Genomic DNA, 6,635 nt, shown 5'->3' on the forward strand with positions numbered 1-6,635 from the left:
TAGGTCTGTTAATAATGTTTCTATGTAAGCTTGCGCCGTTAGAGGGGTGTGGCCCTGAGTTACTTATTTTAGCATTAATTCTCCTATATTCATAGGTTGACCTGTTTGTGATAAGGGAATCATCTTATTTTGGTATTTTTAGGTGGTGGAGCTTTGACGCACTCTTTTTTGATGGCTGCTTTAGGGCCCACGGTAGGATCAGTAGTAAGAATTATCCGCTAGTCGAGGTTGTGTCCTTTTTTAATGGAGCTGTCCCTCCATTAAATAGCTCTTAATCATCTCATTAGGGTTCAGGATGTCCGGTAGGGAGGATTAAGGGGGAACTTAGATTCGTTTCACAGGTAACCAGCTATCACCCAGCTCGGTTGGCTTTTCACCTCTACTGACAAGTCATCCCACTCTTTTGCAACAGAGACGGGTTCGCTCTCTTTAACTGCTTGAAAGTAGCTCGCTTGGGTTTCGGGGGGGCAAACTTTAGTTCACTTTGCTTGGTTGTTCTCGCTAAACCATGATGCAAAAGGTACAAGGGTTGATCTTTGCTGTCTGTCGCTTTGATTGTTTCACTGCTATTTCATCTTTCCCTTACGGTACTGGGGTCTCTATCGCGTCTAAGTGTCTTTTCTATCGCCTATACTAAGACTGTAAAATGCTTTAGTTTAATTAGTTTAGTAAATTCTTTAGTTTTGGTGTACTATTTGTGTGGTTGAGCTAGAGGGGGGGCTTCAAGACGATCCGGTCTAGTAGATATCTTTCAGGTGTAAGCTGAGTGCTTTGGTGTTATAGCTACGTCTTGATATTCTAAGTACACCTTCCGGTACACTTACCTTGTTACGACTTACCTCATCTTCAGCGTATTTATGGTATTAGTTATGTGGGATGTGGCTTTTGAGGAGGGTGACGGGCGGTATGTACGTGCCCCAGGGCCGGCTTAAAGTAGGCTCTATTGTCCCACTTTACTGCTAAATCCGCCTTCCAGAAGTGGTTTCACGCTTCTTTCCGTGTGCCCTATGAATGGGGAATGTAGCCCATTTCTTCCACTCCATAGGCTATACCTTGACCTGTCTTATTAGCGGGGTGCTATTGTGTCCACTGTTGTGCTCTCATTCGAGGTGGGCTGGCCACGGCGGTATGTAGGCTGTGTTGGCAAGGGGTGGTTGGGTTAATCGGGGATTATCGATTGTAGAACAGGCTCCTCTAGGTGGGTTTGGGGCACCGCCAAGTCCTTAGAGTTTTAAGCGTTTGTGCTCGTAGTTCTCTGGCGGATACTTCGGTAAAGTAAGTATCAAGATTTAGGGCCAGGCATAGTGGGGTATCTAATCCCAGTTTGGGCCCTGGCTTTCGTGGGTTTAAATCAGTCGTTAGTTCCTAAGATCATCTTAATGGTGTGTTTAGGTGCATCTTGGGCTTATGACAGCTCAGTTGCATTTTGATCTTAGTTAGCTAGGATAGGCATTTTACCACTCTTTACGCCGTGTCAATAGGACGGTTGATTTGGGTTTCTTGTATGACCGCGGTGGCTGGCACAAGATTTACCAACCCTTGAAGTTAGGCTGTTGCTATAACTAAGTCAAGTTTGCACTCATTGCTTAATGTTAATTACTGCTGAATACCCGTGGGGGCGTGGCTTAGCGAGGCGTCTTGGGCTACTACTTGGGTGTGCCTGATACCCGCTCCTCAAGGCCTGTATGGGGGTAGGTGGTCGAGGGCGTTTACACTGGGGCGCGGATACTTGCATGTATATATTTAGCAAAAACCAACCGTAAGGTTAGGACTAAGTCTTTTGTCCGCAGGCATGTTTTATGCCATCTTGGCAACTTCAGTGCCATGCTTTGTGTTAAGCTATGTGGACGGGGGTGTGGTTAGCTGATAGTTGAGTGGTGAGTGAGAGTGAAGTATATGAAATTATTGCTTGTGTTTACTATTTTTAGTACTGGAGTTTCTCTAATAAGTTTAAGTTATTTTGTATGTGTTTGTGTGTATATATACATCGTTCCGATGATGTCATGGAAGGGATGATTAATGGAGTTTTAGAGGTAGTTTGCTGGGATTGGGCGATGAAGGTTTATGCTACATGGTGGTTAGCGAAAGTTTACTGGTTTAGTTTGTGAAGCGCAGGGGTTGCGCTGTTGTTTTGTGCTATGTCCAACGAGCATTCATCCAATAGCCCCATTTAACCCGGAGGGTGGAGGTAACATTAACTGAATGTGGTCAAAGTGCATCAGTGTCAGGATGATTCCCCATATACGCCAACCGTCTCATCGAGGGACCCTTGAAATATAGGATAGGCCGTGAGGCAGGTGTGTCCAGGCTTAGATTGTGGGACCCCCGAGATCACTGGGAATAGCCACCTGTGAGGTAACCCCGGAAAAAATAAGAGGAACCAGAGGCGCCAAAAAGCTGGAACATGCCGCGATTACGCATTGAGAAGGTGAAAGTACTCACAGATGCCACTTTGAAGGGCAAGGAGGGGTGAGTGAACCCAATGGATGGCCCTGACCGAGGAACCAGAGGCGCAAAAATGTGAGGAGGGCGAGGGGTTTAAGGGGAACGTATGGGCCTGAAGCTAGTCATACCGGACATTATGTGCAACGGGTTGCTGATTTCACGTGAGGAGTACGATTAATAAATCCGTCTGATACGAACTGCATGAGATATGTGGTGGAGAGTTGTTGTTGGAGCATGTCCTGTGAGCATTCATTAAAATGGGGTCTTGTTATGCGCTTGAGTGGAGTTGTATTGGGTGTTGTGGGGTATGGTCCTAGAACATTCATGCCGGGTGGTTTGGTAGGAGTGTGTTTAAGGGTTTAATGGCCGTGTACATGTATGGGTTTAGCACCTGCTTATAAGATAGTCCGTATATAATGTATATTACTGGTACTATAGTATGTATGTATATGGGGTATATAAATTTATGCACGAATATGCATAACCAAATACCCCCGCCTCGGGGGGGGAGGGGGGGGAGGGTTAAGCATAATGGCATAGATGGGGTAGAATTATTGGGGGCTTGCGGTTAGTTCCTGTAGTTGAGAACAATGGCGGCTTTTCGAGCCGCAGGCCTCGGGTAGTGTCCGGGCAGGAATAATGACTTATTTTATGTTTTTTTTAGGGATTTGCTTTGCGGTGGGTGTTTTGGGTGTGGCGTCGAATCCTTCGCCGTATTATGGGGTTGTTGGTTTGGTGTTAGCGTCTGTGGCGGGGTGCGGGTGGTTGCTGGGCCTTGGGGTTTCGTTCGTGGCTTTAGTGCTGTTTATGGTGTATTTGGGGGGTATGCTGGTGGTGTTTGTTTATTCAGTAGCTTTAGCAGCGGAGCCTTTCCCTGGGGCTTGGGGGGATTGACGGGTGATTGGATGTGCAGTAGCGTTTGTGGCAATTGTTTTTGGGGGGTTGGTGTTTGGGGGGTTTATGGGGGCTTGGAAGTTCGGGGTTTCTACTGTGAATAATGTTGGGGTGTTTGTTGTTCGGTCGGATTTTAGTGGAGTTTCCATGTTTTATTCACATGGGGCAGGGATGTTTTTAGTGGCGGGTTGGGGGCTGTTGTTGACTTTGTTTGTTGTATTGGAGCTTGTGCGGGGGTTGTCGCGGGGTGCTATTCGGGCGGTTTAGGGGTTAGGGTCAGAGAATAGTTTATTGAAAATGCCAGCTTTGGGAGCTGGAGATAAAGGTTTGAGTCCTTTTTTTCTGAGTTTGGGGTACTCTAAGAAGTGGTAAGTCTTCAATCTTTGGTTTACAAGACCAATGTTTTTATAAACTATTAGAGTATTTAGCAGTTGAGTATTTTGTTTTCTAGGGCGCTTGCGGCGGGGAGGAGAAATAGGAGGATAGTGAAGTAGGCGATTGAAGCGAGTTGGCCGATGATGATGAATGGGTGTTCGACGGGTTGGCTTCCTACTCATGTTAGGACGAGGAGGTCGGCGACTAGTACTCAGAATAGGAGCTGGGAGAGTGGTCGGAATGTTATTGCTCGTTGTTTTGATTTGTGCAGGAATGGGATTAGGAATAGGATCAGTACGGAGGCGGCCAGTGCTAATACGCCTCCTAGTTTATTTGGGATTGAACGTAGGATGGCGTAGGCGAATAGGAAGTATCATTCTGGCTTGATGTGTGGTGGGGTTACTAGCGGGTTTGCTGGGGTGAAGTTTTCTGGGTCTCCCAGGAGGTTAACCGCTCATGCTTCTTTCTTATGAGACGTTAGTAAACCAATTACATAGCCTTGTCAAGACTAAATCACAGGTAAAAATCCTGTACATCTCATGTGGCCAACCACTCCCAACTAGGATTCCAAGACGCCTCATCACCCATCATAGAAGAACTCGTTGAATTCCACGACCACGCCCTAATCGTTGCCCTAGCTATCTGCAGCCTAGTTCTCTGCCTTTTAGCCCACATACTAACAGAAAAACTCTCGTCCAATGCTGTAGACGCCCAAGAAGTAGAGCTGATCTGGACAATCCTACCTGCTATCGTCCTGGTACTCCTCGCCCTCCCATCCCTACAAATCCTCTACATAATGGACGAAATCGACGAACCAGACCTCACCCTAAAAGCCATCGGCCACCAATGATACTGAAGCTACGAATACACAGACTTCAAAGACCTATCATTCGACTCCTACATAGTGCCCACCCCAGACTTACCCAACAGCCACTTCCGACTGCTAGAAGTTGACCACCGCGTAGTTATCCCAATAGAATCCCCCATCCGCGTAATCATTACTGCAGGAGACGTACTCCACTCCTGAGCAGTCCCAACGCTCGGAGTTAAAACAGACGCAATCCCAGGCCGACTAAACCAAACTTCATTCATTACCACCCGGCCTGGGATTTTTTACGGACAATGCTCAGAAATTTGCGGGGCTAATCACAGCTACATACCCATTGTAGTAGAATCAACCCCACTCCCACATTTCGAGGCCTGATCGTCCCTTCTATCATCATCCTAATCATTAAGAAGCTATGCAACAGCACTAGCCTTTTAAGCTAGCCAAAGAGGGACTTCCCCCTCCTTAATGATATGCCACAGCTTAACCCCGCACCATGATTTTCAATCATAAGTATAACCTGATTAACCCTAGCACTCCTCATCCAACCAAAACTACTAGCCTTCACCACAACCAACCCCCCATCAAATAAGACCTCCCTCACTACCAAACCCACACCATGATCCTGACCATGAACCTAAGCTTCTTTGACCAATTTTCCAGCCCCAATCTATTCGGCATCCCCTTAATCCTACTATCCCTACTCTTCCCAGCCCTACTATTCCCGTCCCCAAACAACCGATGAATCAACAACCGCCTTTCTACTATCCAAACATGACTCCTTCACCTAATCACAAAACAACTAATAGTCCCACTCAACAAAAATGGCCACAAATGAGCCATAATATTTACATCCCTAATAATCATACTTCTTACAATCAACCTTCTAGGCCTCCTTCCATATACATTCACCCCAACCACCCAACTATCTATGAACATAGCCCTAGCCTTCCCACTATGGCTCGCCACACTACTAACAGGCATGTTTAACCATGTACGTGCCCCAGGGCCGGCTTAAAGTAGGCTCTATTGTCCCACCTTACTGCTAAATCCGCCTTCCAGAAGTGGTTTCACGCTTCTTTCCGTGTGCCCTATGAATGGGGAATGTAGCCCATTTCTTCCACTCCATAGGCTATACCTTGACCTGTCTTATTAGCGGGGTGCTATTGTGTCCACTGTTGTGCTCTCATTCGAGGTGGGCTGGCCACGGCGGTATGTAGGCTGTGTTGGCAAGGGGTGGTTGGGTTAATCGGGGATTATCGATTGTAGAACAGGCTCCTCTAGGTGGGTTTGGGGCACCGCCAAGTCCTTAGAGTTTTAAGCGTTTGTGCTCGTAGTTCTCTGGCGGATACTTCGGTAAAGTAAGTATCAAGATTTAGGGCCAGGCATAGTGGGGTATCTAATCCCAGTTTGGGCCCTGGCTTTCGTGGGTTTAAATCAGTCGTTAGTTCCTAAGATCATCTTAATGGTGTGTTTAGGTGCATCTTGGGCTTATGACAGCTCAGTTGCATTTTGATCTTAGTTAGCTAGGATAGGCATTTTACCACTCTTTACGCCGTGTCAATAGGACGGTTGATTTGGGTTTCTTGTATGACCGCGGTGGCTGGCACAAGATTTACCAACCCTTGAAGTTAGGCTGTTGCTATAACTAAGTCAAGTTTGCACTCATTGCTTAATGTTAATTACTGCTGAATACCCGTGGGGGCGTGGCTTAGCGAGGCGTCTTGGGCTACTACTTGGGTGTGCCTGATACCCGCTCCTCAAGGCCTGTATGGGGGTAGGTGGTCGAGGGCGTTTACACTGGGGCGCGGATACTTGCATGTATATATTTAGCAAAAACCAACCGTAAGGTTAGGACTAAGTCTTTTGTCCGCAGGCATGTTTTATGCCATCTTGGCAACTTCAGTGCCATGCTTTGTGTTAAGCTATGTGGACGGGGGTGTGGTTAGCTGATAGTTGAGTGGTGAGTGAGAGTGAAGTATATGAAATTATTGCTTGTGTTTACTATTTTTAGTACTGGAGTTTCTCTAATAAGTTTAAGTTATTTTGTATGTGTTTGTGTGTATATATACATCGTTCCGATGATGTCATGGAA

At 46.6% G+C, this 6,635-nt stretch overlaps 1 long non-coding RNA gene across 1 annotated transcript; it reads right to left on the reverse strand.

The window, feature by feature from the left end:
- Positions 1–852: 852 nt before the first annotated feature.
- LOC308186778 lies at positions 853–6,304 on the reverse strand. Its single transcript, XR_013944291.1, has 2 exons — positions 5,579–6,304; positions 853–951 (listed from the first exon to the last, which is right to left on the reverse strand). It is a non-coding gene; the product is annotated as an uncharacterized lncRNA (long non-coding RNA).
- Between the last annotated feature and the right edge of the window lie 331 nt (positions 6,305–6,635).

This window comes from Anser brachyrhynchus, assembly GCF_964034855.1.
Source record: "Anser brachyrhynchus genome assembly, contig: SCAFFOLD_39, whole genome shotgun sequence".
Taxonomy (NCBI): Eukaryota; Metazoa; Chordata; class Aves; order Anseriformes; family Anatidae; genus Anser; species Anser brachyrhynchus.